Source organism: Mytilus californianus, unplaced genomic scaffold (assembly GCF_021869535.1).
Source record: "Mytilus californianus isolate M0D057914Y unplaced genomic scaffold, xbMytCali1.0.p SCAF_15, whole genome shotgun sequence".
Lineage (NCBI taxonomy): Eukaryota > Metazoa > Mollusca > Bivalvia > Mytilida > Mytilidae > Mytilus > Mytilus californianus.
Window position 1 is genome coordinate 13,589,361 of NW_026262637.1, and position 27,458 is coordinate 13,616,818.

General features: G+C 32.1%; 3 long non-coding RNA genes across 3 annotated transcripts; 1 reads left to right on the forward strand and 2 right to left on the reverse strand.

Annotated features, from left to right (window-relative positions):
* Positions 1-2,830: 2,830 nt before the first annotated feature.
* On the reverse strand, positions 2,831-4,048 carry LOC127725900 (uncharacterized). The gene is made up of 2 exons (XR_007993267.1): positions 3,791-4,048; positions 2,831-3,041 (listed from the first exon to the last, which is right to left on the reverse strand). It is a non-coding gene; the product is annotated as an uncharacterized LOC127725900 (long non-coding RNA).
* Positions 4,049-5,535: 1,487 nt separating this feature from the next.
* Positions 5,536-15,883, reverse strand: LOC127725456 (uncharacterized). The gene is made up of 3 exons (XR_007993009.1): positions 14,433-15,883; positions 9,000-9,086; positions 5,536-6,407 (listed from the first exon to the last, which is right to left on the reverse strand). It is a non-coding gene; the product is annotated as an uncharacterized LOC127725456 (long non-coding RNA).
* Positions 15,884-21,624: 5,741 nt separating this feature from the next.
* Positions 21,625-24,456, forward strand: LOC127725901 (uncharacterized). The gene is made up of 3 exons (XR_007993268.1): positions 21,625-21,814; positions 22,121-22,209; positions 23,861-24,456. It is a non-coding gene; the product is annotated as an uncharacterized LOC127725901 (long non-coding RNA).
* Positions 24,457-27,458: the final 3,002 nt, after the last annotated feature.

The following is a 27,458-nucleotide window of genomic DNA, read 5'->3' on the forward strand; positions in this document are numbered from 1 at the left end:
ACTTGGTACTATCACATTATCATGTGGTTTTATATGCGTACTCATGTTTTTTTTTTTTAATTTTGGAGTCTTAGATTTATTCATCCTAGAGTATACGTAACATACAAATGAGACACACACTCGGTTATTGTTATCGGGTGAATGGGGATATATATCTTAACATTGGAGTATAAAGTATACAACCCAAGATGAAGCATACACGAATGGTTACTTCCCAACTAACGAAAACTTTGTTATGTAGGTCTAAAGCATTATGCATGATACTTATAGTAGAAAATGTTATGCAAGTCAAATTCATTACTATTTCTGTTTTTGGAGTTGGAGGGGGACTCTGACATTTTTGAAAACAACACATGTGTGTCGTTTTGTTGCCGCCTAATTGACCTACGACCATCTTCTTTAATTCATGTTTGATTATAAAAAGTTTAAAACAACAAAATATGTTGTTTGAACAAAGCGAAATAACTCTATTTAGTTTACTTATCTAAAAGTTATAAATGACTAGATTCTGAAAAGTTTGCTCTAATGAATAAAAAAAGGAAGAATTTAAACGTGTTTATAATAACATGTAAAAGGCCATAATTGGTAATAGATCAACAAAAAGGGGATGGGATCATGGATGCCACGAATCTGCGACACACATTTTATACTGGTCAACCAATTTATGATTTCGACCATAAAAAAAAAACCCCAAAAGTTGATAGTAATCTTTCTTTTTTAAACCTTTATTCGTAAATCTGTATCAACGTAATCCAGACATGAAACACAACGCTTGGTACATCGTATTAACTAAGTGATGTTTACTCTACGAACAGATGTTTATTTAATGAGGTTCCTAAATAAGGAAAGTTTTACAATGAATTACCAGTTGAAAACGTCAATTTCTATACATAAATCAAGGTATGGAGGAGACTTATCTTTTTTCTCAATTCCTTTGCACATTTATGTTGTATGCATGAGCTATATAATATTCCAGGGTTTGTTAATTTTTATTGGATTTTTTATTGTCAGCAGGACTGACGCCTCTAGTAGATCAGAAATCGTTTTCCGTTCCGAACGAATGGCCCAATATTTTTTTATAGACTCAGACTGCTTTTGCTTTAGTTTTCTGTTTAATATTTGTGCTAAATTCTTGTCTCTATATCCATTGGTTGAAGGACAAGGTATGATAAGCCCCCGTTTTGGTCCCCTATTTTCTCATTTTTCAAATTTTGTTTTGGAAAGCTACTTATTATATTGAAATATTCCCTTAGGTTTGAAGTTTGTTTGGATGAACTTCAAGACCATTAATTTCAGCAACTAGGTGAGGTGAGGGGGGTGAAAGGGTATAAAAAACGCCAAAAGTAGGAAAAATTACGATTTTGGCCTGTGTTTCTTAAAATTCAATAGCGTGCGCCTACGTGACCCGGAGAAAATTATGGCGATCTAGACAGACAAAAACAGTGATAATGACATGGTAATAAAAAAATTCCTGGGTCACGTTGGCGCAGTCACTTAAAAACTAAAAAAATCGTTGTACGGAACACATCCAAAGTGAATAATAATTACAATATCTGAATAATGACGGAAAGTTTACCCCCTCACCTCACCCAGTTGCTGAAATTAATGGTTTTGAAGTTCATCCAAACAAACTTCAAACCTCAGGGAATATTTTAACATGATAAGTAGCTTTCCAAAACAAAATTTGAAAAATAAGAAAATAGGGGGGGCCAAAACGGGGGCTTATCGTACCTTGTTCTTTGTAATAAATCTTCTTATTTTTATATGTTTAATCAATGTATAAGTGTGAAAAAATATTCACGTATCTATGGTTTATTTCTGAAATTTATTAATTTATGGAAGGTTCAAGCATTGACGTCACATGACCTTTATAGTCAATTTTACAAAAAGCTGAACAAAGTGATACAGGGAGAGGGAAGATAGAAAAAAATAGAGTATTCCCAATGTAGCTAATATATCATAAATTAATCAGTAGTAAATCATTGGCTTTAAAACAAAAAGAATCGCACGAGAAATAAATGGCGTCAACCAGGTTCGTTGACAGGGTTAGCAGTTATTGCTATGCATACATTATTCACCATACAATCCAAAGTCATATACATAGACAGTGAGAGTCAAATCAGGACCGTTACATAACCATTGCCACTAGTTATGAACGAAGTAAACCAGAACATGCATACAGTGGAGATCACTTCTAACCTCTCACACTGAAAACCTAAATTAGTCAATTTGACCAATTTAATTGGTCATTTTGACTGTCCTCTAGATGACAATGCATTTTAATCATTTTGACTATGCTCTTAGTCGTTTGACTAGATGGTTAGTCACATTTGACTGAGTAGGCTGGTATTTATGACTATGTTAGGAAGTCAAAATGACTATGTTATACTCTTTATGACGAATTGGATTGTTCAATTGACTATGCACATTTGTCAGTTTGACAATTGAATGCAGTCCATATGACTTATTGAAATGGTCGAAAATGACCATGTTGGTTAGTCAACATGATTACTGTGAATAGTCACGACTGTTAGACTGTTATTTTAATTTGTGTTGTGTTTTTTGTTCTACCATTTTACTTTGTGTGTGTTTCCATCCGTTTTGTACTTTTATGTTTCATTTCTTCTGTTATTCTACTTTATGTTGTTTCTCTTCCATAGGATTGACAAATACATTTGGAATATAATATCATTAAAAATACCACAGCAGCAATACTAACAATGACAACAGTATAGGACCACAAAGTGCTCAATGTTCAAAACCTTCCTATATCTTAAGTTTCCATGTGTAACCATTACTCAGTGACATATATTAAAGTCTAAAAATCAAATAAAGAAAATATATTTATTATAAACTCATTGTTACATACATTATTATATCCCAACTTCAATATATATTTTATACATTTTCAGTATGTCAGAATTTGAAGTGTTTATTTTAGATATTTTGTCGGTATCAACTCTGCATGTGTCAGTGTAATATTCTCTCTGGTAAAAAATCTCTCAGCTGTGTTCATACAAATATAGCAATGTCTTCATTTGCTGAAAAATAAAATTATTTCATTTTAAAAGCTAAAATATTACAATAAACAAGTATATCAGTCATGTTAAAAGTTAAAAGAATAAAACAAATTTTAAAATCTTTGATCTAGTGATTTAGTCACTCATCTTATACTATTATTTTGTAATGTAAGCACCGGGATCTTGACAGCCAACCATCTTATACCACAACATTGTAATGTAAGCACCAGGATCTTGACAGCCACCCATCTTATACCACAACATTGTAATGTAAGCACCGGGATCTTGACAGCCACCCATCTTATACCACAACATTGTAATGTAAGCACCGGGATCTTGACAGCCACCCATCTTCTACCACAACATTGTGATGTAAGCACCAGGATCTTGACAGCCACCCATCTTATAACACAACATTGTAATGTAAGCACCAGGATCTTGACATCCACCCATCCTATATTACAGCATTGTAATGTAAGCACCAGGATCTTGACAGCCAACCTGAGGTTTTTTTTAATTTTTGTTGTGAATATCGATTGCAGTGTTAAATTTATTTTCAACAGTTTTTGGTCAGGTGAACAAAAGATATCGCTAAATACTCTTTTCAATCGACAATACGTTGTATGTGTATCAGAATTGATATCCCGTATACATATCTCCCCCTTTTTTATTGTCATTACGTCAACATGTGCCGATTTTACATTCATTACACTTTTTCTTAAATTTAATTTTTGTAAGTTATAATTTAAACAAATATACATAATACTTACTTTAAACAATTGGTTTAATTGACAAAATGACAGTTTCATGCCTCCTGGTTTGTTTACATCTACACGATCTAGAGAACAAAGGGAACGCGAAAGAGTGCGCGTGAAAACTGATACTCTACACCACGTGGTGCTGTGACCACTAACATAGTCAAATTGACCGTGCAGGTAGTCACAATGACTTGATGGGTAGTCATATATGCTGTTGACTACCTTTCGGCTAATATTTGACTAAATGAATAGTCATAGTGACTAATTTAAATTTTCAGTGCATTAGAACTGTCAGAATAATCTGTCATAGAACTGTTCTAAACTGTCCTAGAACGGTTCTACCTAGAACAGTTCTACCCTAGTACTGTTCTAAGTAGAACTGTCAGAATCAGTTCTAGGTAGAACTGACCAAATCAGTTCTAGGTAGAACTGTCAGAATCAGTTCTAGGGTAGAACTGTCTAAAACTGTTCTAGGTAGAACTGTCCAAATCAGTTCTAACCGTAGAACTGTCAGCAGAACTGACTAAATCAGTTCTAACCGTAGAACTGTCAGCAGAACTGTCTAAAACTGTTCTAGCCGTAGAACTGACCAAACCTGTCAGAATTGTAGAACAGTTCTAAATGACGTCACCATTCAGTGTTATTATTATCGTTGATAAAGCCACACGCAAAATGCCTCCTGTCAAAGTTAACAGAATTTGAATGTATTTGAGACAGCGAATAGTTAATCTTCGCCAAAGAGGAAAATCGTATGTCAAGATTTTCAGTATTTTATCCGACACAGAGGGAGTTTTGATATAAGTCTTTAAATTTTTCCACGTTTTCCGAGATGAAGTTTTTAAATCGTCATTTTTCGTAAACAGTGATGAAGGTGGTGTTAAACTATTAACTGGGAGCAGAATAAAAAAGGAAAAAACCGATTTTCCTCTTTTTTCCCTTCAATTTCTGACAAGTGCAATTAGTGGCTAAATTTGGACCAGAATGTAATAAATTTATTCTATAACCCATGTATTTAAGTAAAAAAGATGAAAAACAAAGACAATTCTGTTATATTAGTATTTATTTGTTACATTTCAAAATAAATTTATACTGAATTCTACACTTAGCTGTACATTTTCAGTCAACTCTCTGTAAAGGATGCAACATAGAATAAATTTATTCTGAATGCATGGTGCTTTCTGTATATGATAATTTATAAAATAAATTTATTTTATAGAGCCCTTATATCTATTATTAGTTCGAGAAAAACAGAATAAGTTTATTCTACTTTTAATGTGATGCATGACTATATAACATAAATTTATTTTGAAAGTAAAGTTATCTGTATGGTGAGGCTAAAATACAGAATAAATTTATTCTACATTCAATGTGATTTATGATTATAATAATATATGAAATAAATTTATTTTATAGAGCCTTAACATCTATTATAAGTTCGAGAAAAACATAGAATAAATTTATTCTACATTCAATGTGATTTATGATTATAATAATATATAAAATAAATTCATTTTGAAAGTCCAGTAATCTATATGGTGAGGCTGAGACACAGAATAAATTTATTCTACACTCTAAGTGATTTAAAATTTATGATTATAATAATATATAGAATAAATTTATTTTGAAAGTAAAATTATTTGTATGGTGAGGCTGAGACAAAGAATAAATTTATTCTACATTCAATGTGATTTTTGTTTTATATAATAATATATAAAATAAATTTATTATGAAAGAACAGTAATCATGTTAAGGTTGAGACACAGAATAAATTTATTCTACATTGAAATTGCTTTATGATTATTGTGATATAAATGAAATAAACTTTATTTGGAAAATCCTTTGAAATGTTTATCTTTTTTGCAACATAGGATGTTTTAATAATTGTGAATTTTGATAGTATTAAATATATTCACAAAATAATTAAATAAGTACATTTAGGAAACAGAAAATAATTACTCCATCAATGTTTCAACCATGATTAAAATAAAAAAACAGGATGGTATAGTCATTTATAAAAGTACTCGACATGATTAAACTTAAAAAAATTTAAAAGAAAATTCCAACGGTGTTATTTATTACAGTCATGACAGTCAAACTGATAAAGAATGTTTTGTTCATGATCATGAATTATACCTTTTTTCCGCTCTCATTTTTAATACTATTAAATATTCCAAAATGATTGCAATTATGATTATGTCCAATTTATCTTATCACAAATATTCTAGAGGAACAGTTCAGAAAGCATGTAAAACAAACGTAATGCTATATGGCCAAAAATCAATTTCCTTATTGTTTCGATTTATCATGTGATGGCATACAAACATTTTAAAAAATACATCAATTTGAAAGTCATTTGTGTTGTCTTATATAATCCTGAACATTTTGTTTAATGTTTTGTCAATGGTCATCTGTTGGAATAATTCTGGGTTTTTTTTTCACACAAGTCTGTCTTCGTTATAATGTATTTGGTATCAATCGTTTGGACATCTGATCTTTTAATGATATAGCTGGAATTTTTCATCTTTAAACTCTTCTTAACTTTTCCAACAATTGTCTTTGTAAATGTCAGCTTTGTATCTTCTAATATTCCCAAATACATGTTTCCATTATTTCGTTCAACCAAAGCTATCTGAAAGATTAAATAATAAAAAAAAAACCAGTTCATATAAAAAATTGCTTGTAAATATGCACGAGTCAACTTCCACATTAAGATACAGGATTCACGTAGTTAAAGACTGTTTTGTGATTATAACATTCGGTTGAGTCAAACTAAAGTTAGAGAACTGAAATGAATAATTCGGCGATTTTTATGTTCATAAAGGAGCATAACCTAATAACAATTAAAGTGATGCGAGTAAATTTCGAGCCTGACTTGTTTTTGTGGTAATAAGCATTGTGTATGAGTTTTATAACATTTGGTTGAGGCAAACTAAAGTTAGAGAACGGAAACGAAAAATTCAGCAATGTTTTTTTTGTTTATGAAGGGGCTTAACTCAAGAACGGTAGAAGTGACGCCACCAATTTCTATCTTGATCTGTGTTTTATGGTTATACGTATGCATTGTGTATACGAGTTATTATTTTTGCTTGAGGCAAACTAAAATTAGAGAACAGAAGCGAAAAATCCAATAATTTTTATGTTTATAAAGGGGCATAACTCAAGAATGGTAAAAGTAACGCCACCCAATTTCGAGCTTGATATGTATTTTGTGGTAATAAGCATTGTGTATAAGTTTTATATCATTTGGTTAAGATAAACTAAAGTTAGAGAACAACCATGTTTGGGGATGGACGGACGGGACATACAGACATGGGTAAAACTTGATGCCCCCACCGCTACGGAGGGGTCAAACACGTATTCATTCATAACATATTTAAATCAATACCAGTAATAATTTTCCAAGTATAAAAGTGATATAATCCTCTTTTCAAAGAAAACATGAACTTACAAACTGTACATCTGTCCCTTTTTTTTTACGTTGCCTTAACTGCTTTTTTATGCTGATAAAGTTATATTTCAACTCTGTCTGAGTGTCATCTTTTTAAAAGGAATCTTGTATATTCACCAAACAACAATCTATTAATCAATAAACGATACCAATCACCTTACTTGTAGCTATCATACTGCATATGACAATTTTCCAATGATGCATTTTTCAAGAGCATAAGTATTGCCTTTTGATACAATTAAATTAACCCCTTGTCATTCTCAATAAAATGCTCCGCTGGGCGCAGCTTGATACGACCGCAGAGGTCGAACCCTGAACAGTTGGGGGCAAGTATGGACACAACATTCAAGCTTGATACAGCACTGAATTTGGATTGTGATTAAATATTTGACACAGCATAGGTTTCTGACTCAGAATGAATGGGGTCTAAGAACTTAATTTTTTTAAATTTACCTATTCAAACCATATCATTATTATTTGCTTTTATATATAAATCAGAAATAACCAATTTTAAATGGAACATTTTAAAGAAAAAAAAAGGAGAAAAAAAATCCCCCCCAACTTTTTGAACCCCCTTATGATTCATCACCCCCAAACTCAATACCAGCCTTCCCTTTGTGTTATGGTACCTTGCAGTACAATTTCAGAGAGATCCATACACTTGAACACAAGTTATTGTCTGGAAACTAGAAAAATGCTTGTTTTTTGGCCCCTTTTTGGCCCCAAATTCCTAAATGTTTAGGGCAATTACCCCCAAACTCAAACCCAGCTTTCCCTTTGTGATATGGAACCTTGTAGTACAATGTCATACAGATCCATACACTTACACATAAGTTATTGTCCTGAAACTAGAAACATGCTTGTTTTTTGCCCCTTTTTGGCCCTTATTCCTAAAATTTTAAGGCAATTACCCCCAAAATCAATCATAGCCTTCCCTTTGTGGTATGGTACCTTGCGGTACAATTTCAGAGAGATCCATACACTTGAACACAAGTTATTGTCTGGAAACTAGAAAAAATGCTTATTTTTGGCCCTTTTTTGGCCCCTTATTCTTAAACGTTTTGGGCAATTACCCCAAACTCAATTCCAGCTTTTTCTTTGTGATATGGAACCTTGTAGTACAATTTCAGAAAGATCCATACACTTACACACAAGTTATTGTCATGAAACTAGAAAAATGCTTGTTTTTTTGCCCCTTTTTTGCCCCTTATTCCTAAAATTTTGAGGCAATTACCCCCAAAATCAATCCCAGCATTCCCTTTGTGATATGGAACCTTTTGGTACAATGTCAAAGAGATCCATACACTAACATACAAGTTATGTCTGGAAGTTACAAAAATGCTTATTTTTGGCCCCTTTTTGGCCCCTTATTCCTTAACTGTTGGTACCATAACCCCCAAAATCAATCCCAACCTTCCTTTTCTGGTATTGAACCTTATGGTAAAATTTCATAGAGATCCATTCACTTAAACTAAAGTTAGAGTGCGAAAACCAATGTGTCTTCGGACGACGACAACGCGGGACGACGACGACGACGATAACGTCATACCAATATACGACCACAAAATTTTTTTGCGGTCGTATAAAAACATGAAATAAAATTGCCAAACTACTCTTTACAATAATCTTAGGATACGAACAAATTCTTTCATTAAACATTATGATTTAATTTGTAATATTGATGTGCTAGTCATCAAACATGACCATATTGACAGATCCTGGTTTAAAAAAGACACACAAAGTTAAAAGGTTGATGAAGATAATACAACATACCTCTTTATTATCCTCATTCTGATAGTTTTCCTTGAACATGTTGAATGATTCTTGCTCTTCATTATGTTCTGTACTAGTCTTTGTTTTCTATAAATAATTAAATGTGTAAATCAATAAGCATAACTTTAATTTTCTGAAAACTATATCACATTCAAGGTGCTCAAGGGCAAATAGTCCTGCAAAGATGTGGAATGTTCATGCTAAGCATACCCACTTGTAACTCAAAGTGTGAGAAAATAGGAAGTAGATGTCCATAAAAGAAATCACACTTTCCAATTCATCCCCATCAAAATCTTGACCAATTATGACGTCATTTTGCCAAGTAGTTTCTGAGAAAAATGTAATGAAAATGGTTGTTGAAAAAAGAGATGGGTGGAAGAACAGACAACGATACAGACGAGGTGATTGCTGTGCTAGGAGTGTAGGAGCAGATCTAGAGGTCTTATATTTTTTTTTGTTCTTTTAAATCTTTTCATAAATGTCCTACAACTTTCCCTAAAATTTACATTTTAAAGTGGCTTAACTCCCGATCATAAAAAGTTGACTCAGATTGCACAATGCACCCTTTTTGTGCATATTGAAATTGTTGCAAGAACAAAATGGGATACTAGTATTAAGTGGCATTTCATCATAAGCAAAATAAATGGGTGTGTAGAAAAATTTGCCCTAAGCATAATAAAATTGCGTCAAATATGACTGTTTTAAAAGCGTCAGATAACTTTTGAATTATTTAAGAAGTTGAATATAATAAGTATTAACGATGGGCAGATGGGTATAAAAGTTAATAAGCAATGATTTTCAAACTAATTCAACTTCTTTCTGATATCAGCATTTTTCATAATTGTCATATTAGTCTGTGGTTCTCCTTACGGATCCAAACTCAATCTTTAACATGCAACACATGCAATAGCTTTATACTTAATGAATCATGGTTGAGGTTGACCCATATAATCTCCAGAGAAATGAGAAGTGAAAATTCTGATGAAGCTATAGATACCAAATATCATTGTATTACCAATAATGGTTCATCTTAAACTAACCTTATCAAAAACTTTAACATGTAAAGTAAGCAAATGTTTCAGAGAGAATAGACGATGAAGGAGCAGCCGGATCTAATCGCTGTAGAAATAAGATATGCAAATGATTGTACAACTGCACACCACATATCAAGCCCCTCTCTCTAAAATTCATAGTATATTCCTTCTAGACTAACCGATACATTGCACGCATTTTTAACATAATGACTTCTAATACACTCATTACAATTAAGGCCGAACTATTGTCAAAACATGAGTGGGCGTATTGCGTTTCCGCTAACTTTTCAAAGTTCCAATACTAAGTTTCCGAAAACTTAAAGTATACGTTTCCAGAATTTGTATTTATTACTTTTCCGGAAATTTACCTGGAATTAAATCATAAATATTTGAATATATGTTAGATAATTTTTATTGTACACTTTTATACAAAAACGTTTCTGATATTAAATCTACAATATATAAGATATTACCAGTTGACTACGACTACAAGGACAAAAATTCGGATTTCGGAAAAAAATGGCTGACACATTTCTTTGGTTTGGCTTACTTGCCAAACAATAATATTGAAGAATGATTTGTAGAATTAATAACAGACGCTCCATCTGACGATAAATGCATGAAGCTTGCAGATTACATATTGGAATTTTATATAGATGGCAATTCGAGATTTCCACCAACCAATGGTTCCGAGTATTTTAATTTCCACTTAAACGAGCAATTTTACGCTAGCCATCCTAACCTATTAGTCTTTGTCGATGTTCTATCAAAACTGCAAACAACATCATCGTAAAGATGAGAACTTTATCTATTGAAGCACCCGTTCGAAAATATGAAAAGGAGAAGATGGACTTCCTTGTTGAAAAAAAAACACAAAACTTTTAAATGGTGAATGTACTACTGTGGACTTTGTACGACGTGTTGGCTACCATTTTATTATGACTTTGCTTTCGTTCAACAGGTATTCCTTAATTAATTTCCCGGAAAAATTATAATTATTTTTTTTTCAGGAATCGTAACTATTTTCCCGCAAAAGTAAGGTATTTCTTTCCGGAAACGTGAACTTTTTTTCCCGGAAACGTCATTTTTTTTTCCTGGAAAAGTAATGCCAATTTCCGGAAAGGTTAAACGCCAATATGGGGCTATGAGTTATATTAACTTAATCTTCTTCACTTTCAAAACCTTTTGCAAAGAGATAAGAAAGGACACTTTTATAAAACATCAATTATGATTCATAATTTCAGCATTCTAAGATACTGGTTTCAAAAAGCCAGTTAAAAGTTTAAACTTTTAAATTACCTTAGTCTCTAGATTTTCCTCAAAATTTATCCTACAATTTTCTACGGTATAGTCTTCAGGGTCGGATCCAGGGATATTGAAGGGGGGAAGGGGGGGGTAATCGATAAAACTGAGTCTATAATGGCGAGTAGAGTTTTTCTATATTTAAAATGAAATTTAATATATTCTTCAATCAAGAGGTGGGTGTCACTGCTCTATCATGTATCTAAATGTTATATTCAAAGTTGTTCTTGTTTATTATACAGTGATCGATATTAATCTACCCAGTAAACAATCCAACGTTGACATTACGTTGTGACAACGTAATACTATCGTTGTGACAACGTAGTAAAATTACGTTGGTACAACGTAATTTTGTGGACTCCAAGGCACGTGCTGACAACCATCCACACAACGTTGGCACAACGTAATTTGTGACGTAATTTATTACCATCATAAGACGTTGTCACAACGTCGCAACACAACTGTAAACGTCCCTTGTCCTCATTTGATTGATAGGAGCAATAAAATCCATTGGGGAAGTAAACAAGGTCTATATTTTATTCTTTTGACCTGTTTTTTAAGTTGTAAATTTGTCCTATGTAGGAAAGATGGACACAATGTCGATATGTACTCTTATTTCCAAACTGCCAGCTGTGTATAATATAGTCACAAAAGTTGTTTTTTTACCTTTTTGCCAGGTTTCAATGTCAAATGTATAAATATTTCGTTTTCCCAAAAACTTTGCATTATAATTTACATTAAACCTGTAGTTTTGTCCAATTAATGTTTCACACAGTTGTTTAAGGTTAAAGTGTTAGTTTTTAACTTTTGCAATACTGAAGTACAAGATTTACACATTTCCATTTAACAAAAGCAACTTTTCTTTAAAAAAATTTAACACATAATACTATTCGAAAAAGGAGATTTTGTATGATGGCCAATGAGACAACCCTCTATCCTAAAATCAAATATTGATGATGTTAGCAATTATAGGTAACTGTACAGCCTTCAACATGACATCTTGGTACATGCTGCAACTTCTGAATGTTTAGGGTTTCAGTGTTCTAGAATATAGATTTCACTATGATGGTGGAAATTCTAGAATGTAGATTTCACTTTAACGAAGGAAAACATTTTCTAATGAATTATTCAGAAATACAACAAACTACCACATATACCTTAATATTTACTGTAGATTCATTCAGCTGGATTCACTACACAATGACAAGCTAGGAAAAAAGTTTGGAAAAAGGCCCAAAAGCTGACTGTCTAATTTACAAATATATATTCTACGCAACTTATACACTTCTAAAAATATCCCAAATGAAGAAAATACCTGAAATACAATCAAACTAACTATTGCTTTTTTCCATTGACCAACTACAAAATGTAGAGATAGACCTATCCAAAAGTTAAGACTTCTTTTTTCTTGGCTTCATGAACCAATAAAAAAATAATAATATATTTCTGAATTTTTTTTATTTTTATTCCAAATTTTAGTCTTGTGTTGGTTGTATACATGTCATTCCAAATTTTGGTTTTCTGCCCTCTGATCAGCTGGTCTTGTGTTGGTTTTAGGTCTCTGAAAAATAAATAATCATAAATTATAAAATACAAAAAAAACAACTGATCCCAACTTATGAATTACAGCAGTTCTTAAAAAATATCCTGTGTGTAAACATAAATAATATTTTTTCTATTGCTGGTCGTATAATAAATCTTGCAGATTCATAATTATGTTGTGCTGTTACTGAGTCAGAGATGTTTGTATCTTTGCCAATTATACACATTTTGATATTGTATGTTAGAAATTTTAACATAATTTCAACAGTATATAATAATTTATAACTTTTGGTTAACCTTTTTCTTATTTAAAAAATAAATTTGTTGTTAAATTGAACTTTTAATGAAATTATGGCTGTTCCAGAAAATACTATGTCCGCCCCCCAGGGACGGCCATTTTTTAACCCCCAGCACCGACAGAATTAATAAACTGCTGTGCTGTGCGCATCTGGATACGCCCGCAGAGGTCCAACCCTGAACAGTTGGGGCAAAAATGGACACAATATTCAAGCTTGATACAGGTCTGAATTTGGATTGAAATTAAATATTTGACATATTATAGGTTTCTGAATAAATGTAGTCAAAGAACTTGAAATTGGTTATATGAATTGAATTTATATTCAATTAATATAAAGATTTCTTGCTGTTGTGCAATACACTGTGCTGTTGCGCAATACTTAGTAAATCTGTTGTCAGACTATAAACAAATAAAGTTCAATTAATTCTCAATGTCATATTAGAAATTATGAAAATCAAAAGGGAGCTTACATCAATAGATATAAACAATTCACCAAAGTTTCATGAGAATTGCTGACAGCATTTTTGAGTTATTGTCCGAAACTTGAAAATCCCCCCTTTTTTAATGAATAAAACCCCATAACTCAGAAATGTAAAATTTAGAATTTATAAAATTCTAAAGGGAGCTTACATCAATAGATATAAACAATTCACCAAAGTTTCATAAGAACTGCTGAAAGCATTTTTGAGTTTTGTCCGAAAAATGGAAAATCCCCCTTTTTTATGAATAAAACCCTGTAACTCAGAAACGTAAAATCTAAAATTTATAAAAATCAAAATGGAGCTCATGTCAATAGATATAAACAATTCATTACAATTTCTTGCAAGTTGGTGAAAGCATTTTTGAGTTATTTTCCGAAAACTGGAAAATCCCCCTTTTTTTAATGAATAAAACCCCATAACTCGGAAACGTAAAATCTAAAATTTATGAAAAACGAAAGGGAGCTCACGTCAATAGAATTAAACAAGGCACCAAAGTTTTATGCAAATTGGTTAAAGCGGTTTTGAGTTAATGTCCAACATGTTGATGACGGACGGACAGACGGACAACGGTAGTGCAATCGTAAAAACTTATGCAAATTGATATTCGCAGATGCGGATCGATCGAGGATTTCAAAAGGGGCACGAGCAGGGCAACGCTAGAGGTGAGACTTGTAAAACGTTTAGTATGTATTGCATAAATGTCGTTCCATGAGGGGATCCCAGTATCATTGACCCCCACCCCTAATCCCACCTCTAATTTACTGAGAAAACTAACCTCCAATTTCTTGAACTGTGATGAATGTTGCATATATACGAAACTGGAATTTAAGACAGTTCCCGTCTATTTTCAACTTCCTCCTTCTAATGTCCACTTGTCTGTCATCTTCGTTGCACGTACATAGAGAATAATACCAAGTAATCATACATATACAAACTTATTGATCCGTGTCGTCTTGTAATTAATTATCTTGTGTTTCCATTTGAAGTCTTCTCGACATGTGGTAACACTAGGGGGCCTACAATCAACGTACGCGTGCATTACATAAAATTGATAAAAGGCTTTTAAGCCGCGAGTTGTTTGGTGTAATTAGTAATATTTTAACAACTTCTGACAGATATGCGACACTAGTTTGATAACATAAATTAAAAAAATCGAATGTTGTAAATTATTTGAATCTGTGTCAATTCATAGGGGTTATTAATGTGTTTTCATTTTATACCCTTCAAATAACATAATATGCTTATAAAATTGGACTACAAAAGTATAAGGGTCTGGATAAATGGTCCTGACTCAATCGATTTTGTATTCTTTAATTTTTTTAAATATTTTTTTTCTATTCTTTATAATTTTTCTCATTATTCTCTATTTGATCACCCTTTTATTTTCTATTCTTTATATTTTTGGTCTTTTTTTCTCTTTATGTTATATGTTTTGTTCGTTATTCTGCGTTTCCCCCATAATTCTATATTCTGTAAACCCAGACCCTCAAGTATTATTCACGATAAATAGGCGATTGGGCATGGGTACCCTTTTTTCTCACCCTTTCTTCTATTTGTTTTAAAAGATTTGTAATAAATTCATTATTTTATGTTTAACTTATCTTCATTTGTGCTTGCTTTCGTAATTTAACTACAATTTTACAATTTACACACTAGTTTAAATGTGCTGCCTTTAGTCCGGATTAAATAGATAAAAAAATATTGAAATGTTAAAAAAAAATGTTAATACAAGAAAGAAAAAAAGAGGGTCTATGTTCTAAGCTCTGACTAGTTATTCCTAGTATAGCTATTCCATGTTACGGCATATCTGTTTCTTTTACATGCAGGATATATATGCATGCATGATACAAAAAATGCATAAAAAATAAAAAAGAATAATACAGCATCAAAGAATTGTCCAAGAAAGGAACGGAAAGTGAAACAATTTAACAATTTAACAGAACACAAACCGGTGTTACAAGTACAAAGGTCTCGTCACAAATTACTTGTAAAAAGGTATTGAAATGATACGATATTATAGGGAAGATGCTTGTTGGAAAACTGGAAAGCCTGCATCTAGGACAGGATAGTACTTTAGGGGCAACCATGTCTCTAGTATTTATTTTTAACCTATGAATTTCCTGGATTGTTAAAAGTCGGGCAAATGAATTATGGCTTCAATGTACAAATATGATTCCTTAAGAAGATTATGAATTTATCATTTCTTTGGTTTCAATGAAATTGTCAAATGATTCTGATTTATTATTTAACTGAATGTTAAATGATTTGAAACACATAGAAAAGAAGAGAAAAGGGGAAAGTACATGTAAGCTGACCCTAAAGTAAGATTGTGTTTATAATAGCAAAAATGTCATATTTTTTTTCTAATTGGGGAAAAAAATAATTAAACAGAATAAACTAAAAAGGGGGTTTATACTCTAAGCTTGGTATACTATTTCCAGCTCGAGATTTCCAGTGCAGTCACCAGTGCATGTTCACAGATCGCAGTTGTAGTAAAACTTTCAAATCATGCAGAAAAGTATATTCGCTTTGTCCCTTTTCCAAGACTTATTTTTACGCATTTTGCCTCCAATGATACAGGTAAAGGTAAGGGGGTAAACAGCAATTCTGGTGTGCTTTTACACTTTATTCTTCTCAGTTTACATGCCACGCTATTGCCAAGTTATGAAGTCCGTCCTAATGAGTATAGACATTTGTTTACAAAGCATGCAATACCATTCTCTCTTTTTCTCTTAAGTCGTCTTTTATTAGATATAAAACACAAGCTCAAATTCTCAAAACGTCCAACAATACGCGCATTTGCAATCCGACACCTCATCCGGAATGCTTAACGATGACATTGATTATTTGTGCATGCGCAAACGGATTGCCGAACAAATAGAAATATTAACTTTTCTTCCGGCTTGCCGATTCATATATATTTCTGATAGAACAAATCAAGTCCTTACTACATGTATACAAATCCTTGAACAAATATATAAAATGGGAAAATTATAATTATCATGAATAAAGTAAGTTAGAACAAAAGATGCGTGAAAAAATTAAAATCCTTAAATTAGAAAAAAATTACCTAAATAGAAAATAGTTACACCTATGGTACAACCAAGAATTTGTATTATATTAATAGTAAGAAGGATTTGGCATCTCGTGGTTTATCGTCTGGCGAGACTTCGCTACTCGCCACTACTACTTGTCATTTACGATATCGGACCATTATAATTTGGTTATTATTTTGTATACATGATCTAGTTATTTTTTAATTTCTGTTTCGTATAGACATACAAAATCCTTGGTACATCCATGGAAGTATTATATTGTCAATATTATACTTTCATGGTACAACCATGTTATCTGAATAGATCTCCGACTGTGTCACACTCACGACTGGAAAGTTGGTATGTGCTGCTGATCAGTTTATAGACACTTAAGGGTGACTTAATTCAATAACGAAACCGCGACTTAAAGAGTTTTCAGCATTTTAAGACAAAAAAGACGATTTTTTAGTTTGCTGAACGTGTAGCGGCTAAAATTACGTGCATATCCAGGACTATAGAAAAAATTTATCAATAAATCCAGTAGATAGGCTCGTAGTGAAATGTCCTCATTGTCTTGTGTAAAAAGCTCTTTTGAAGTCCCCGCAGGTACATGTATAATCAACTTTGTAGTAAGTGCTTCGGTACTGTCATATAATTTTTACGTTAATTCGCCATTTATTAGTTTATAAATTACATATAAAAACAATAACCCGGATAAATGATTCCCGACCCATGATAGTGCTTGTATTTTATAAGAGGATAACGAAATTAGCGAATTATATTTATTTAGATTGATAACCTTGATGGAATAAACCACTTTTTTATGTACCTTTTTACCGTAAGGTGCTCGCGTAATTGTTTATATGAAGATTGATTAGGATGACGATGAGAACGATGTATAATGTCCAGTGGTAACTATTACATACATATCCAGACGACAACCTATAATGGTTTACTTTTATATATTGTGACCTAGATGGAGAGTTGCATATTGGCACTTAAACCACATCTGCTTATATCTATTATGATATTAATATGTTTTGTACTAGACAAGCTGAGCCAGGTTGATGACGTGTTTATTCAGAAGATAAAAAAAACTCTTCAGGAAGACATGTTACTCTGCCAAGACACATTATTCTAACTTCAATCGTACCAGTCTTCAAATGCTTTCATCACCAATAAACCAATATGTTTTCTTAACCTTCATTATTTGTTTGGCCGAAACAATGACATAATATCGTGGAACAGCCATTGCCTTTTGTACGGAAAGCGGGAACAATAAGCTAATTCTACTAGTATTCCGGTATTCCGGACGACAACGAAAAAAAATCAACATGCAAATATATATGGGGAACCAGTATACCGTTATTTACACATCAGACTGTACTGGTTATACCGAAACTTTGGATAAACCAAACCAGGTACTTCATATATGAGTAATTACGCCCTCAATTTTATAGAATTCATTCATAACTATTTGTATCATTTGTAATCATCAGTCAAATGTATTCTACAAGGATCACCAGTCCTTCACCTTTCATTTGATATCTAAATGACTTACCAAAAATTGTTTTGCATAGTTTGATGTTTACACCTATACGTAAGAACTACTTTGTTTTAAATATGTACTAGCTACTTTCCTTTTTGACCGTGCCCAATTTGGTGGTGTAACATCTTACGAATTCTATTCAAATTCCTTTTGCAAAATATTTCGCTCTTGCTGGTGCTAGGGGCTGTCTTACACTTGCAGTGAGGTGAGAGCCTTTTTGCTCCGTGTTGAAGGTCTCAATGTGACTTTGAGATTAAATACAGCAATTAAAGCGCTGTTCCGTTGCTTTTTGTGTGTTGTTTATTGCTGTTCTTATACTGATTTTGTGTCATGGATTGATACCCCATATCCTTTGTTTTTCTATGGAAAAAGAGATGTTGCTTTAAAAAAAAATAATATGAGAATTGGTATGTTTAAAACTTCGATACTACTAGTAGAACATAAACTAAGACATGGTGGTCCTCTATTTTAGGGTACACTGAAAGTGTAATATTTATTCATTCCTTATAGGACGCAAAACGTTTGCTGTCTCATGAAATTCTGATGATTGACGTAGTAAAAAACTTCATGTTTTAGAAAGAAGATGGATACCTCAAAACTTGATTTTTAATTGTAGGAACTAAATGAAAAAGAGAAGTGTAATATGAAATCTTATGATTCTTTTTACATTCTACAAAAATGATTAGTTATCCTATGCTAATTAGCCATATCATATTTTGATTACCACATACCGTGGCCATCATATAAACCTAATAAACATCCGACTGTAAAATTTCGCATGATAGATAATGACGAACAAACGACGGAAATTACATAACAGATCCACAGCGTGTGCATTTGACTCTATCTTAATAAATTTGTCAGTACATGGAGGAAAGGTCCGTTTCAAATATTATTCAAAGATTAGGAGCGAATATTCAATACTCCATTTGTTTATTGTTCTTGTCGTGGATGTAACGGCACCAGGAACAGGAACAGATCAGGAGAGATAACAGAAGTCTGTAAGTATCTATTTTATGTATTTATATATTTACATAGATATCATAAGCCTTTCATGTCTGCAGTTGACAAATTTTCATATAATAATATGCACTGTTTTAGTAAACCACAGATGTTCTTTTCGAACTTAAAAAACCTCCCTGAGAAGACACACCTCATTCGAATCTTTCTTCTCAAATGTATGCCTAAATGTATATCAAATTGATAATTTTTATGGACAGCATTTTCGAATACTTCTAAAAAAATGTATTAATTCCAACGGCAGGAAATTTTAAATGGTAAATCGTAAACATGTTATCTCGGAGGAAATGTTCACACTAAACCATGTTAACAGTGCATTTTTCACAAATATAAAATAAAATAAAATGTTATATTATGCAAATTTTAAAACATTATATCACAACGATTCGGAAAGAATGGAACTGGTCTCAAGAACCTTCGCCTGGTTAGGGTACACAAAATGAAAACCCGACCACAGCCGATAGGAGAGGGGGGTCGGACCTTTATCGGGACTCCGGGATCGGGTGTTTTTAAGCTCGGGATTTCGGGATTGATCCTTTCGGGATCCGGGAATTCTTTTTTCGAATTTCGGGATGTCGGGATTTAAATTTCTTTAAATTCGGGACCTCAGGATTTCATGTTTTTAAGCCCGGGATTTCGGGATCAGGACCCCTCCGATGTTTAATCCCGCCGCATTTTTGCGCCTGTCCCAAGTCAGGAGCGTCTGGCCTTTGTTAGTCAGTATGCTTTTTTAATTTTAGTTCATTTATATGTTTTGGAGTTTAGTATGACGTCCATTTTCACTGAACTAGCATCCAATTTTATTTAGGGGCATCTGAGGACCACCTCCAGGTGCGGGATTTTCTCGCTGCATTGAAGACCCATTGGTGGCCTTCAGCTGTTGTCTGCTCTTTGGTCGGGTTGTTGTCTCTTTGACATATTCCCCATTTCCATTCTCAATCTTATATATATTTCTTATATCATGAGTATTAAATTTGCAGTAACGCTTACTATGGACGTATGTTGCACTGCATTATCATATTCCTTGCCTAAAATGAGACCTGGGGACAAAATACGTGCAAGTCGGTTATTTTAATATCTTAATATTTTCATACACGGATGTATGCATTTCACTTGATACGGTCCTCTGAGTTAAACAGTTAAACTATGATTAAACAGTTTTAATCAGTCAATCAATACAGTTCACTTCCTTTATCAAATGAGTGCAGCTTTTCAAACTTCTTTTTCATCTCAGTTTATTTTGGCACCTCCTGCAGGAATGATAAATTTCACTACCATTGAGTAATACCATTGTCTGACTTTTCTCTTGAAGAAAAATAGTAAAATTGTAGGCTTTAGTATATACCGGTATATCATGTAAATGTATATTGCACGGACCGAAAAGCACAGCATTTATTATTAAATGTTGTGAAAGATCAAACTCTGGAAGAAAAATAGTGTAAGTCCAGCATAAGTATAAACATATATACTGGCTTCAGCCATAGTTATTTTAACCATTGGTTACGATGTTTTTATTTGTAAAAGGTTGAATTGAATTAACAAAATGTAAATGTTCAAACATGAGATAAATTTACTGCTTATAGACCATTATTAACACATGACATAGGCAAATTCTCTTTTTTCCTATAGTGCTATAATCTGGATAATGCACAGTAAAGGTGTGCATTAACTACCTCAGATATACTGCACTGTTCAAATGAACTCTTATCTTCAGGGGCGAATCTAGTTTTTTTTCAAAGGCATAGGGGTGTTATTCCATAAAAATAAGTTTGTCAATTTTAGGATTAAACTTAATTTATTTTCCAATCAAAAAAAAAGGGGGGGGGGGGGGGGGGGGGTGGGTAAGTAAACTTTTTTTAAAACATTAAATTTCACAATCTTTGTTAATGGAAAAATAAATGTTCTTAGAAAGGTATCTCTATCTTCAGAGTTTTATATGAAAATTATTTTATTTTGTCCGTCTGGCAGGTTTTAATTGACTTCGACCTCATTTTCATAGTTTATTTGACAGTTTTTAGTTGTGTGGTTGGATCAATTTCTCGAGCATTATAAGCAATAGGTCAATTATATGTAGTGTATGGAACAATTGTGAGGTGCCTGTCTGTTGGTCGGTGTTTACATGACCTTGACCTCATTTTAAAGGTTCATTGATCAATGTTTAGATTTTGTGGTTAGATCTGTTTCTCATGTTCTATAAGCAATATGACAACTATAGTTGGTTCATTGATAATGTTAAGTTTATGTGATAATTGTAGTAAATCCTCCATATTACAGACTTTCAACATGAATTCCATGATAAGTAAATCAAAGGCGAGACATGTGCACTCTTACTTTGGTTATAAAATATTTAAAGTGTTGATTAAAGTACATGTACCTAAATTTCAATATATTTTTGTTTCAGAGTGCTTAAGGAGCATCCTTAACATTTTGAGAGAAAAATGAAGATTTTGTTGAAGGGGGAAATGTGTTTGGTACATTACTCACATGTTTGCCTGAAGAAGCTGCTGTTCCTTTGGAAACATGTCTTACTTGTTTTCTGATATGATAAATGGGGTAAGTAAACGTATTTTTAACACCAGTCATGTGTTTAAGACTTTATTAAACCTGTTTTTGTTATTTGTGTCTTCAGTTCGCTGTCACCATGACATATACCATTCATCTATTTTTAGACTCGATGATTGATTGATTGATTGGTTATGACTGGCTTAATGTCCAATGGCAAATATTTCATGCATATTCAGGAAGTTGGGAATGATACATGCCAATACTGATAATAATAAAGGAATATGCTTGTTCTTTATTCTTAAAAACAATAACAGATTAATTGATCCTGCATTAAACTTCAAATATTTCTTGTAGAGTGAGAAAATTGTTTTGAAACACCAGCAAAAAAGACTAGATTGTCATTCAGTCCTAACCCCATACAGTGTCTCTGCAGATGAAGATAGGTATGTAAGAATGAGGTTTTAATTTGATATATTTTTTACTTTTAAATTGTTAAAGTGTGATTAGTAAAAAAAATATTTCAGATTTATTGTGTATTAAAACAACATTGCAAATTGTTTGTTTTGCCTTTTTGTCTCTGTCTGTTAAACTTTAGTTTAAATTTTTTTTGGATCAACTTTTGCAACATTCAAACATATTATACATAACATAATTGAAAACTTTAAGATTTTAAGACACATTTATGAACGTTTTTCGACGATTTTAATGTGCTACCTATACAAATGTTCAATTATTTTGACAGAATTCAATCAGTTATATTTCTGAAAATAAAAGAGATAAAGGTATTATCATACCCATTTACTGTTCCCTGACCTTAACATTACTTTTAATTAATGTACATAAGGATTTGACTGCAAGGGGTTTATTACATATAACAATCAATATATTAAGCTCATATGGGGTTGCTGGATGAACAAACGGATGCAAAGACTAAAAACAATAATGCCCCACTACCAGGGTTGGTTACGATACTGTTGTCAGGTCATTAAAGATTGCATATTTTGGCGTTAATATTGATTCACTTATAGGGTCTTTGCATCGGCACTAAACACATTTATTTAAAAACCAGTTGTTGGCATGACACGGGTTATGTTCTTCTCATATGTGTTATGATGGTATGATACTAAACCCCTAACGGGACGGATTGTGCCTGATATTCATATGATGAAGACATAATCTTTCAATCAGTTTAATTGAGGTCTGGAGCTGGCATGTCAGTTAACTGCTAGTAGTCTGTTGTTATTTATGTATTATTGTCATTTTGTTTATTTTCTTTGGTTACATCTTCTCACATCAGACTCGGACTTCTCTTGAACTGAATTTTAATGTGCGTATTGTTATGCGTTTACTTTTCTACATTGGCTAGAGGTATAGGGGGAGGGTTGAGATCTCATAAACATGTTTAACCCCGCCGCATTTTTACGCCTGTCCCAAGTCAGGAGCCTCTAGCCTTTGTCAGTCTTGTATTATTTTTAATTTTAGTTTCTTGTGTACAATTTGGAGTTTAGTATGGCGTTCATTATCACTGAACTAGTATATATATTTGTTTAGGGGCAAGCTGAAGGACGCCTCCGGGTGCGGGAATTTCTCGCTGCATTGAAGACCTGTTGGTGACCTTCTGCTGTTGTCTGTTCTATGGTCGGGTTGTTGTCTCTTTGACACATTCCCCATTTCCATTCTCAATTTTATTGGACATTAGAGGGTATCTGATTGCTCAGGACAAATGAAATCAAAAAAGGGGGGATAACGCATATATATATATACAGCTTCAATTAGTTCTCTCTCTAGCAATTATAAAATCATCTTATCAGCCAATACTAAGAATATTATCTTGCTGTATCCAGAGGCAAGACTATAAACTACAATAAAGAGAGTGAATAATAAAATAAACAAAATAGACATCATAATTAAGATAAAAAAAAGACAGAAAGTTTTTTGACAGTTTCCTCGTCATAGATTATAAATTTTGGTATGATAACTAAAAATATTAACAAAATAGCTATTTCGATATATTTATTTATATCGTATACTCAAAAGGAAAACATTTTTTTTTCATATTTGAAATTGTTGAAAATTTGTCGTTATTTCTTTCAGATCAGGCCAATCCAGAAACAAGAAAAGGGACAATTTTTAGCACGTTCATCTATGGAGACATGTATCTAAAAAAGCAGATTTTTTTTCAGTTTTAGTAGAACTTGTCGAACTTTTACTATTTTTAAACTGTTTATTTTACATTTATATGTTGATATTTTGTTTTTTAAAATTGCTGTATTTCTTTCATCTTGCTATTCAGTCCCACATAACAAAATCTGCTGAAATTATTATTTCCATATTTTATAGAAGTGTCCTTTTGCATTGTTGATAGCAGTAAATATATTTTGTCTTAAGTTAGGTTTTAAAAACATTCACATCCCAACTCCAAATAAAATACATTTTTATGAATGTTACATGTAAATAGACATGAAAGATAGAATTGTATATGGAAAAAATGTATCACGTGAACATATTGAATATTATCAAAAGCACTGCTGACATAAAATAAATTTATTGTATGTAGTAGACAGTCCTACAGATCAGTGTATTTTTACCTGAAGACATTTTATATATTTTTATAACCAGAAATAGTGTGAGTGTAGAATAAATTTATTCTTTGTCTCAACCTTAACGTAATTACTGTACTTTCATAATAAATTTATTTTATATTTTTTTATATTCATAAATTTTAAATCACTTAGAGTGTAGAATAAATTTATTCTGTGTCTCAGCCTCACCATGCAGATTACTGTACTTTCATAATAAATTTATTTTATATATTTTTATATAAAACAAAAATCACATTGAATGTAGAATAAATTTATTCTGTGTATTAACCTCACCATACAGATAACTTTACTTTCGAAACAAATTTATTTTATTTATCATTATAATCATAAATTTTAAATCACTTAGAGTGTAGAATAAATTTATTCTGTGTCTCAGCCTCACCATATAGAATACTGGACTTTCAAAATAAATTTATTTTATATATTATTATAATCATAAATCACATTGAATGTAGAATAAATTTATTCTGTATCTCAGCCTCACCATACAGATAACTTTCCTTTCAAAATACATGTAAATTTATTTTATATATTATTATAGTCATGCGTCACATTGAATGTAGAATAAACTTATTCTGTTTTAAAAATTTCTAGAACTAATAATAGGTATTTAGGCTCTATAAAATAAATTTATTTTATAAATTATCATAAATACAGAAAAGCACCATGCATTTAGAATAAATTTATTCTATGTTGCATCCTTTACAGAGAGTTGACTGAAAATGTACAGCTAAGTGTAGAATTCAGTATAAATTTATTTTGAAATGTAACAAATAAATACTTATATAAAAGAATTGTCTTCGTTTTTCATCTTTTTTACTCAAATACATGGGTTATAGAATAAATTTATTACATTCTGGTCCAAATTTAGCCCCTAATTGCACTTGTCAGAAAATAGAGGGAAAAAAGAGGAAAATTGGTTTTTTCCTTTTTTATTCTGCTCCCAGTTTATTGTTTTTCGTGAAATTTTTGTTGTATTTCCTGTGAACTGTGATCAGCTAATTTAACATTTTGTAAACTCTGATGAAACATCCCTCTTCCCTGCATTACCCCCCTCACAGATAGTTTTGGTGGGATGGGGCTGAGATTACTATAACACATAGTATATTATTGTTATAGTAATCTCAGACCTGATAAAATAACTAACTCTACACAAGAAAGGGTTAAAAAATAAAATAATTATGAAGAATGTAAACAAACTGAGACCTCGATCAAAACGGTAACAAGCTTATTGTCAAAAAGCATGTTCCATCCACAAAAAAACGTGTCACCCCTTTCCCGTCAGAATATCGCCAGTCGTTCATTATAAACTCTAAATAATGAAGTTTGGTATTTTATTTACCTGTAAGTACAAATATTTCATAAAATTATTTGTTTTGCACTCTCCTCCATCGACATCCATCGTAACAAAATTTCCGCTATAAAAGCGACCGAGAAAACGGTTATGAACATTTTCCGTAACGAGAAATGTTAAAACAGTGCTGTGATGAGAATTTTTTAATATATATTATATTCTTTTGACTTATTTATATTTAAGACAAAGAGTTCTTAAAACTGTTCTATGGATAGAACTGACTAAATCAATTCTAGCCGTAGAACTGACTAAATCAGTTCTAATCGTAGAGCTGTTATAGTCGTAGAACTGTTCTAGCCGTAGAACTGTTCTAGTCGTAGAACTGACCAAAGAGTTGGTCAGTTCTAGGTAGAACTGTCTAAAACTGTTCTAGGGTAAATCTGTAAGGATCAGTTCTAGGTAGAACTGTCTAAATCAGTTGTATGTAGAACTGACCAAATCAGTTCTAGGTTAGAACTGTTCTAGCTAGAACTGTCTAAAAGGTGTCAGGATGACAGTTCTACATACTGTCCTAGAACAGTTCTCCTGACAGATTCTGACAGATTTGATGAGAGGTTAGAAGTGATCTCCACTGTACATACGTTCATGGACGGTTCATGTTCATGTGATTCTGTAATTCTGAATTGAGCTAGTTTGAATTTTCGTTTTTATAATAATATAAAAATCAATACATTATTGCATTATTTCTCCATATCTTACGACTTGTAACTTAATTAATTTGTATCAAAATAAACGAAGAAAGCACGATGTTTATTTTCGATGACGCAATATAATGAATATACCGGTACTACTATCTTTACCTTGAACTATTTGTCGTAATTCGGCTGCTTCTTTCTCAACTACAGACATCTTTTGAACCTCCATTTCAAGTTTGGCTATTTTCTTTTCATAAGTTTCCATTCGGTTCAAAAGATTTTCCAAATTGATATCATTTCTGGTTGCAATAATACCATGAAAGAACAAGCACAGAATAATAATTTCAACTGACATTTGTAAATGCGGACAGATAAGAATATGTGTCATTGTTCTGTTCTTATCATAATTACAACCAGAATTAAAGTCAGGGCTATGGCTATTTTTGTAATGTTCAGACTTAATCTTTATTCATTTAGGTATTCAAAAATCTATCTGCATATTTGACAACATTCCGATGAAATGATAGTAATAAATGAACAACACACTTTAATATTTTTATTATCTACGGAACATGTAACAGAACATAAAAAAATCTGTTGTAGGCATTCCAATGGAAAATCATATCTAAACTTTTAACCGATGTGCGTGTGTTTGGTTTAAAATTTGAGAATTTTCTCATGCAGCACACAAAGAAAAGTACCGTTCAGGATAAATGTTGTATCATATTCTAACAGATTTACAAGTTTTGTAAAGATATGTTGAGGCGGGTTGAGGCGACCAAAATTACAATAAAGAGCTGCGCTATGAGCGCACGATACGCACGCCCCTCTTTTACCTCGTCTTTAAAAATGAATTTATATTATCAACTAGAAATACTGTGAGGCGTTTTTGAGTTATTGCCCGAAAACTGGAAAATACCCCCTTCTTTATGAATAAAGTCCCAATACTTCAAAACGTAAAATCAGAAATTTTGTTTTTGAAAATCGAAAGGGAATTTATGTCAATATATAAATACAATTCACTAAAGTTTCAAAATTTTTCAAAGCATATTTGAGTTATAGTAAAAAAACTGGAAAATCCCCCATTTTTGTTTTTAATA